Here is a 10,367-nt window from a genome sequence, read left to right on the forward strand (position 1 = left end):
CAATAATTGTGCAGAAAGAAGTATTAGTTTGATTAAAAATTTAGTACTTTGTTCACATGAGCATCAAAAGCAGAACATTCTTTTGGAAATCAATGAACATAGAAAGTTAATAGCAAAAGAAATGACAATCTGCACTAGTGAAGTTGAAACCTAAGGTAGTAAAATTAATAAAAGATAATCGCTAACTCTAAGATACTATTCAACAGTTCTTTTTTTTTCTTTCTAAGATTAAACAAAAGTTTAATTATAATGAAGCACATTAAGCAAATCAAAAATTATTGCAATAATTTTGTTAGATCTGGTGACGTTTTAGTAACAACTGAATAACTATGGTAATCAACTGTGGTATACTAATGAGACATATTTGGCTGGCTGTGAGCCACTGGTATGATCATTCAGCAACAACAAGAATAGCAAGAAAAGAATCTGAAATGTTAGTATTTTTATAGAGTATTGGTTTTTATTTATACAAACCTACAATATTGTAATAAACTATATAGTTTTAGCTTAAGCTGTAATTCATTCATTTAAAAAAATAAAACATTTATGAAATAACATATTTACTAAATTTAACTGACAGGTTATCTTTATTGTTGTAATTTATTAACATGGAACATTTAACAATACAAATTAAACAATACAAATAACTTCGTAAATAAAAATGCGATCAAGCAGAATAAATGATGACGTAAAGCCCAAACTAAAGATGTTAAAACTAACATGAAAATATTTAATTGCGTTATTTTCTCTCATGATATTTTAATAATTAGTAAAAAATATTGATCACTCTTAAACAGACAAGTGAGATACGAGACTGAAGTCAAAAGTGTCAAGTGAACTATGAAAACGGAAAAAAAAACGTGTTTTAGGAGTTTTTTGACGATTATAACTTGGAGGTTGACGTGAAGCGGATATCGTAAAACGACTATCCGGCCGATTCGTTAACGAGAGGTCTAGTTGGTGGGTAAAAATATTGAAATATAACGGTTCTGCTAATAAATTGATGTAAAGAAAATTGATGTGACAAATAAAGAACCAATTGTGGAGCAAACCGGTCTCTTCGGAGTCAGACAAACTCTATTTTTTTTTTTCAGAAAAAGTTTCGCTTTGAAACAGTAAAAAATATACACAAAATAATTCAAGAGTATTAACCGTTTCAACTGATAGATCCAGCACTCGTCGCGTGGACGCATAAAAAGTTGAAAGTTGTTGGAAAGATTAGGCATGGAATGTTACTCATTAGAGAGGGGATCATTACCTAAGTTTAATCGACGAGGAAATTTCTAGAAAACTAGGGTATAAATTTGAAGCCTCAACCTACTGTCCAGCATAGAGTGGCATTGTTGAAAGAAATCAATTCACTGTCAAACAAATGGTGGAGCAAACAAGAATTTCCATAACAGAGGCTGTATATTGGTAAGACGTTTCCATTAACAAAAAATGGGTGTTTCCGATTAAAACAAATTGCTTAGCTATGAGATGGTATGCTTAAAACAAAAAGATCGATGAAACAAAGAGTGTCAATAAAAGTGCATAAAACATCTGAGGTTGGAAAACATGTGTGGTTGATACTACCCGAGACATATTGTGCCACGAAGTGGTATCTGGGTACCATTATTCGAGATCGGAGCAAGTTGTCAAGGTGGATGGGATGACAGGCCAGGTGATGCACATCAGACCAAGAAAAAAAATTGGACATCGTCAAATAAGTGAAATAGTGGGTGAAAAAAATGAAGTTATTAATGATTTGAGCAACAACGCTGATGATAGTGGAATTGTAGAGATAAATACAGCATTAGAGAAGGGTGTAAATCACTTAGTAGTGATAACAAGATCCAGAACCCTGATGCACCCCTACATCAAAGCAATTGAGTTTGACGAATACCTCTCAAACTCTCCGAAAGTTGTTGTTCTTAAATGTGATTTTAGAGAATCAATGAGGAGTGTAATCGTTTTTCATTGAAATTTTAGAAATTGCTTGAAACTTTAATTGCGTTCCTTTTTTTCTTACGATATTTTAATAATTTTTTAACCAGTAGTAATTGAGGGGCCTTTTAGTAATGTGATTAAGTATAAATGTAAGATTTATTTTTGGAATGTGATTAAGTATAAATGTTTTATTTTTACTTAAAAATTTTTGAATTCATTGTTTTATGGTGAGAAAAATTTACAACTTATTAAACTTAAGTTTATTTGCTATGTAGGCTACTCTTGTGTTGTTTTACTAATTAAGCAACATAAGAGTAGTCACAAGTAATAGAAGTACTTCAACACAAGTAGTAGAAGTACTTCAACACAAGTAATAGAAGTACTTCAACACAAGTAGTAGAAGTACTTCAACACAAGTAATAGAAGGACTTCAACACAAGTAATAGAAGTACTTCAACACAAGTAATAGAAGTATTTTAACACAAGTAGTAGAAGTACTTCAACACAAGTAGTAGAAGTACTTCAACACAAGTAATAGAAGTACTTCAACACAAGTAATAGAAGTATTTCAATACAAGTAATAGAAGTACTTCAACACAAGTAGTAGAAGTACTTCAACACAAGTAATAGAAGTATTTTAACACAAGTAGTAGAAGTACTTCAACACAAGTAATAGAAGTACTTCAACACAAGTAATAGAAGTACTTCAACACAAGTAATAGAAGTACTTCAACACAAGTAGTAGAAGTACTTCAACACAAGTAATAGAAGTACTTCAACACAAGTAATAGAAGTATTTTAACACAAGTAATAGAAGTACTTCAACACAAGTAATAGAAGTATTTTAACACATGTAGTAGAAGTACTTCAACACAAGTAAGAGAAGTACTTCAACACAAGTAATAGAAGTACTTCAACACAAGTAATAGAAGTACTTCAACACAAGTAATAGAAGTACTTCAACACAAGTAATAGAAGTTCTTCAACACAAGTAATAGAAGTACTTCAACACAAGTAGTAGAAATACTTTAAATATAATTAATTATATTTGAAGTATTTGAAGTACTTTGTTTAATACAATTTGCTTTACTTTGTTAGTGTTTTGAAGATTATTTGTACTCTGCTGTTTTGAAATGTTCTTAAACTGATTATTAATAATAGACTTTTTTTGTCATAAACCCTTTTTAATTGATTAACTAAATATTTAAACGCTTTTAAAAATTCTAGTACTTTTACGTAAATATTATCCGTTATAGGCACGAAAGTTAATCATTTAGCAATATTATAAGGAATTTTTTTCTTCATCGATAGTTTATGATATAAGTGGTTTGTGCATAATACCCCTTTTTTTACTAAAGAAAGTAAAACTATTTGCAGTGAAAATTGTGTTTTAAAAAATTAACTTCTGGATATTTTCCGTTAATACACGGAATAGTGAAAAAATTGAACTTAATTTATTAAATTTCAACTTAATTTATATACTAAAACCATTATATCGTTAATGTTGTTGGGGCAGCGTACGATATCACGGTATAAGTTTAGCTTAGTCATCATCTTGCTTCACAAATATGTCAAGATAAAAACTTTTCTCTGTGTTTTCCTGTATGTACATGAAGTACATACATGAATGTACTTCATGTATGTACTTCATGAATGTTCTTCATGAATGGTCAGTAGTAATAGATAATATAAGAAAATGTAAAAAGGAAACTCAGTAAAAGTGTTACCATTCATCAACATTTTATTTTATTTCTTTATTCTATATTTATAATAATATTTTTATTTGTGATTCTTTTTGTATATTTGTATAAAGATTGTTATAAAAAACAAAAACAAAAACAAAAAAATACATGGGAATATCAGCGTTATTTTTATTGCGCACAATTTGCTAACCGCAAAACAAAGGTAAGTTGAAACAATGCAAAGGAAAGGTAAGTTGGAACACCGCAAAGCAAAGATAAGTTGGAACACCGCAATGGAAAGATAAGTTGAAACACCGCAATTCAAAATAATGCAATAAAGATAATTTAAAAAAATTATTTTATAGCTCACGTTGATTCATATCTTCTCAAGGATAAAGATTTTTCTGATAATATTGATAATAATAGAAACGTTAACAATGCCGACATTGTGCATAATTTTTCAAAGAATAATTAAAAGCATATAATTTTTTTTCTTAACTTGTATTATTCCGGATTAAAAATCTGGGAGTAAAATTGTTTGAGAAATATGTCTACTGTATACAATTATGTATACAATTATTAAAATTTGTAAATAAATAAGTCCCTTAAAAGTATATAAAATTTTAAATTGCTGATGCTATAAATTATTTATACTTTTAATTTTAAAGTCAATATTAAAGTAACTTCATTATCAGTAATTAGAAGTTATATAACTAATTTTTTAAATTTTTCATAAAGCTAGTGTATTTTTTAAATTTTAAACGCACTAATCATACTTAATAAAAAACAGATATTTAGTATAAACAATCTTCAATGAAGTTATCAAGATTCTATTTGTTTTTGTTTCTATTTTTAATTTTCCTTTTGTTTTTGTTTTTTGTTTTTGTTTCCTATATTGACAAGTTTTTTAATTTGCCATACAATGTTATTACTTTTTTTCACAATCAAAACAAATATAATAACCAAATCGACCACATTTAACTTTATTTTTTTATTTTATTTTCAGTATATATATATATATATATATATATATATATATATATATATATATATATATATATATATATACTGAAAATAACATTAAAACATGAAAAAAACTCCATATTTAAGCATGTTCATATATATGAGGAATGAGGATGCTATGCAAAAAAATGTGGTGATTGGAGACTGGGAACAACAAAAACCCCAAAACGTTAGAAAAATAGGAGGGCAATGAGTCAAATTTGTTATTTTTTTTAATTTTAAACTTTATCTATACTTATCGACAAATTTCAAATTTGATTCAATAATCTTTTGTAGTTCGGCTATTATGACTTCATAAAGGTTGCAACCACCTCAATTTGAGGGGGGGTGTAAACTTTATAAGGTCATATATATATATATATATATATATATATATATATATATATATATATATATATATATATATATATATATATATATATATATATATATATATATATACATATATATATATATAATAACATTAACAAAGTAAAAAAAAAAGAAAAGAAAGATCTTTCCAGTAATTTTCACTTAATAACTCTTTTTTCAAGAATATGTTTAAAAATGTTTCTTTGTTCTTTTGCATTCCAGCATTCTATTGCAAATTTTAAAGTTTTTTCATTGTCTGGGGGAATTTTACTCTTGGGAAGTGCTATTTTTACATTCTTTTTGTTTTGCATTAAATTATCAAAACTTAACGTCAGACCACAGCATAGCTCTGAAATATCGGGAAAAAAAGAGTGTTGAAATAAAGGGTTATTCATTTGTAAAAAAATAATGCCTGCAGTTGATTTATTCGTAAGAAGACCAATAAGCAAATTTAGTTTTTTTTATTTGATCCATTGATGTTTCTAAAGATTTAAAAGTGATTTCAGCTGAAATCAAGAATTCAGTCTTTTTGGCATTCAATTTAATACAATTTAAACCACTGTAAACACTGAACGTTTTCATAAGCTTTTTGAGACCAGAAAGGGTTGAGTCTAATAGTATAATATCATGTGTATATGCAATCACACCAGTTAAGTAACCATATATAGATGTGCCGACAACGCCTTGATATTTAATTGTTTTAGAGGAGGCTTTCAGTGTAAATCTTATGGAGGTAAGGTGAAAGAATTGAACTCTTTGTTTTAGACGAAAAGAACTTGATTTGAAACTTTAAGCTATCTAAAGATTTTTTGAACGATTTATGAAGGGGTACATTAACTGATATATACATTGATTTTGGCATCCATCCATAATTAATGGAGTTATTAGAAGATTCTATTAGCCATTTTGTATAACACTTTGCTTTCAAATGTTCTGCTGATATTCCAAAAGTGTCAGAAGATTTTCTTGATTTTATTTTAAAAATATAATTATATTTTCTTCAGTTATTGTTACGCCATCATGTTTTGTACAGGGTGGAGTTCTACGATACTCATTACAATGTGTTATTGTTGGAGTGTTCTGTATATTTTCAAAGTGGTTTGCGAATTCTGAAGAAATGGATTCTTTGTCTTTTTTATTATTTATGGTAAATGATCTATAACTTGTATCATTGTTTAAACTTCTGAAAGCGTTTTAAAGGTTTTTTGGCTCACTATTATTAGGTTCTCAGTTTTAATATACTGCTTGCAAATTTTATTATTTTGAGCTAATTTGACGGCTTTGCGAAAGTTTGTTTCGAGCTATTAACTAACAATTAAATGTTACCCAGTGGGCATACGTCCTCCGGGGGGCGGGAAGTCCAGACGTCCGTCAGACGTCCACCGGACAACGTATGGCCACTGGGTAGAGAGTTTAAATTTTTTATAAATCCAGTATCTTTCTATATATATATACATACATATATATATATATATATATATATATATATATATATATATATATATATATATATATATATATATATATATATATATATATATATATATATATATATATATAATTACATAAATGTCAAAATTAAATTTTAAATTTTGCATTATTTAACTTAAAATGCGAAAGCTTAAACTTTTTCTTGAATTTTAATTAGCTGGGCTTTTTTGTTCCCAGGCTCCAATCATGGATCTGCCCCTGATCGAAACAACAAGTTATTTATATAATTGACTATATTATTACCATTTTATGATGCTGTTGACAGTTTGATAATTTTATTTTTAATCTAAGATATACTTTTTCTTTTTTAGAAAAGCGAAATTCAATAAATTGAAAGAAATTGTTATCTTTATAACTTTAAAAAAAAGTTATAATTTCAACGGTTTTAACTTAAATAAGTCAATAATAAAAATAACTGTAATTTAAAAAAAAATTTATCTTTTTATTATTATTATAAATGAAATATTAAATTTAATTTTCTTCCAAATATCTAAAGTGTAATTTTTTATTTATTTTTATTTTTTTATTTTTTGCTCTATAAATCAATTCTCTTTAAAACCTAACTAATGTGTCAACTGATCTACACCTTTTCAAGATGTAATTGAGAACTTGAAAGTTGTATTTAAGAAACGTAAGATGCAATTGAGAAGATGAAAGTTGTAATTAAGAAACGTTAGATGTAATTTAGAACATGAAAGTTGTAATTGAGAAACGTAAGATGTAATTTAGAGTATCAAAGTTGTAAATAAGAAATAGTTAGATGTAATTGAGAAGATAAAAGTTGTAATTTAAAAAAGTATAAAGAATACAAAGTTCTTTGTATTTTGAATTTTGTAGTCCTAATATACTTTTGCAATCTAAGGCTGGAAATAATAATATAATATAAATAAAATATAAAAAGTCATGAAAAAGACATTTAAGCTTAGGCGGTAACTGGAAAAATCCTATTGGTTGTCAATTAAAACTTTCTTTTAATTTTGTTTGCGAAAAATTTAATTGAGATTTCAGATGAATAATAATTAAACACAAATAATTTATTTACATAAAAGTTTAAAATTTAAATTTAAACAACGTCATTAAAAATAATTGCAATATTCAGTTAAGCGCCAACTTGGACGACTTCCATATTTAAAATCGTTGCGTAATGCGCGGTCGTATGTTGTACAGCGCGTGTACAATCACCTCCCATAATTGTATTTTTTGCCGCAGTAACAATTCTTTCGAAAAACTGCATTCGTTGTTCTATAATCCCAGCACCGAATACAGGTAGAATGCGAATAGCACTTTTAATGTTTGTTTTTATTTTGGACCAGATAGTTTCCACTGGAATTAACATTGGGCTCTAGGATCCTAATCGTAACAACTGAGACGGTGAGTTTTCAAACACCGTTTCCAAACGAGCGTGACATGGAGCATTGTCTGTTACGACAACCAAATCCTCTAAACGATTCCCGGATGTAACCCACTGGTTAAACAAAGCCAACATCCACTCGTTACAAGAATCTGCTTTAAATAATCCTCTGCGAGTTTCCATCATAACGACATTTGTTGTTGATAAAGCTGCAATCAAATGTATGTTTGCACCTTTTGAAGTAACTATTTTCATTATTGTTCTTTTCCCCTGTTTGGCACGTCCTTGCGTTTTTCTACAAAAAAGATTAAACTTTGTTTCATCCAACCAAACTATCTGATGACCATTTGTGATGTGTTTGTTAATGTTTCTAACATATTCAGCTCTTTTTTGTTTGTTTTCGTTACTATTCATTGAAATAACCTTGTGTACTTTTTTAAATGAAAATAGTCTGCCTTCGAAGTAATTGGCAATTGTGGTTGTGGTTACGCTAATATTAAATTGTCTTAATATCCTTGTTTTAATGGCCACCAATGTCAACTGACAGCCACTTTCAATCCATGTTAGCGTTTCTTCGATTTGATCATCGATTAATTTTTTTGGTTTAAAACCACCTTTTCCAATAAAATTTCAATTTCCGCTGCGGACTCAAAAACTGTGTAAATTGTATTTTTGGATCATGTCATTACGGATGAGTCTTTCTTTTAAAGTGGTAAGATCTAATTTGATGCACCTCATTTCGTAGTTTTTGGTTTTAAGTTTTATGCGGTAGTGGTGTAGTGGTAGAGCGCTCGCTTCATAAGCGAGAGGTTCTGAGTTCGATTACCACCACGTCCCTGGTAGTACCGCGCTCAACTTGTTTCTCTGCGCAGCGGCCTTATTCGTCAAGGTTCGTATTTCGGAGTTATAGAGATGAGAGAGGGTTATAACCACAAGCAGCCTCCTCATCTGTAGTAGTCGTCTTGGCCTTGGGGCGGTGAATTACAAAAAAAAAAAAAAAAAACTCGTATGAGATTTTCTTTGCATGATGCTGAACTCGTTTTAGTATATTGATATCTTACTTGATATTGTTTTTTAAGTTTAAGATCATAAGCATTCGGTCATAAATTAAGTGTTCTCGAGGGTGGATGTTTTGTTTAAGTGCATGACTTTACATTTTTTTAATTTTTAGTTCTATTAATCAAGTTTGAGTCTACTCGAAAATGATGTCTTCATCCACTTTTCATCGTGCTTTATCTTTGCAAATACTAACAGTGCTAAGAACTTTGGTATCGCCAGCGTGCATTTGCTTTTAAGGAAGGTCATTGATAAAAATAATAAAGAGCGTCGGGCCAAACACAAAGCCTTGTGGAACTCCACTGGTGACTTGTTTCCACTTGGATGACGTGTAAGCAAATACAACGCGCTAAGTTCTAGTCGAATAAAAGGCTTTGATACAGTTTAAAAGATTACCTTCTGTATCTACAATTTATGGACTAGTCTTAAACGCTCTTTTGACTTTTTTATTAGGTTTAAAATTATTAAAATAAGAATACATAGTTGTACTTATGTCAAAACCGATTTTTCAATGGCGGGGTGAACTTTTTTCAAAAGATATGCAAATAATAGTTCATTTCGTGCTTTATAGGTAAAAGTTCATCAAACTACAGTGTAGGAGCATGGGGTTGAAAAAAAGTCATGACCCTAGTGTAGATACACTACATTGCGCTACATTGCGCAAAAAAGCCCCCAATTTTTTGCCCCCCGCTGCCTCAAACGTAAGAGCAACAAGTTGATGAAATGTTTTTAGTATTATTTTCAATTAGACTTATATTCATCAATAAATTTTAAATTTCCTAGTAAAATATTCTAGCGTTCAAAAATTATGACCATATAAAGTTTAAACCCCCTCAATTTGAGGGGATTACAAGTTTTATATGGTCAAAAGTTTGATGAACTTTTACCTATAAAGCACGAATAATACATTTAGAAATTTTTTTTATATAAAATAGCAAACCTCATTTATATAGAAATATAAATAACTAATTGTTAAAGCTACTATTTTTGAAGTCTTTTTTAAAAAAATAAAATTTATTGTACTTCCGCAATTAATTTAATGGTTTTAACATATTAATAAACTAATGGCTTTAATAACTAAAAGCTAAAAAATTAATTGTTTACTTGAAATGTTTTTATTTTGATCGAGATTGTGTAAAACTATTTTATAAAAAAGTATTGTGTGACGATTTATATAGTTTGTTGTATGCCATGATACATTTCTGCACGATACCATTTGTACTGCATGATACCGTTAACCATTTAAAATTGAAATTTTAAGAATTTCATTTAAACTCTTTAAAATCGGAGGCATTTTAAAAATTGTATTGTTTTACAAAAAAGGTATCATAAAATTGCATTATCATTTAATATGATTAAAAAGATATTTAAATTTGAAATTTCCGAAAAGTCAGAAAGCTCACTGCACCGCACAAAATTCAGTGGCAACACAGTTCCAACACTTTTGTAGAACATCCGGGGGAAAAAAACATAAAAAAATATAC

The sequence above is a fragment of the Hydra vulgaris genome, chromosome 14 (genome assembly GCF_038396675.1).
Source record: "Hydra vulgaris chromosome 14, alternate assembly HydraT2T_AEP".
NCBI classification, from domain to species: domain Eukaryota; kingdom Metazoa; phylum Cnidaria; class Hydrozoa; order Anthoathecata; family Hydridae; genus Hydra; species Hydra vulgaris.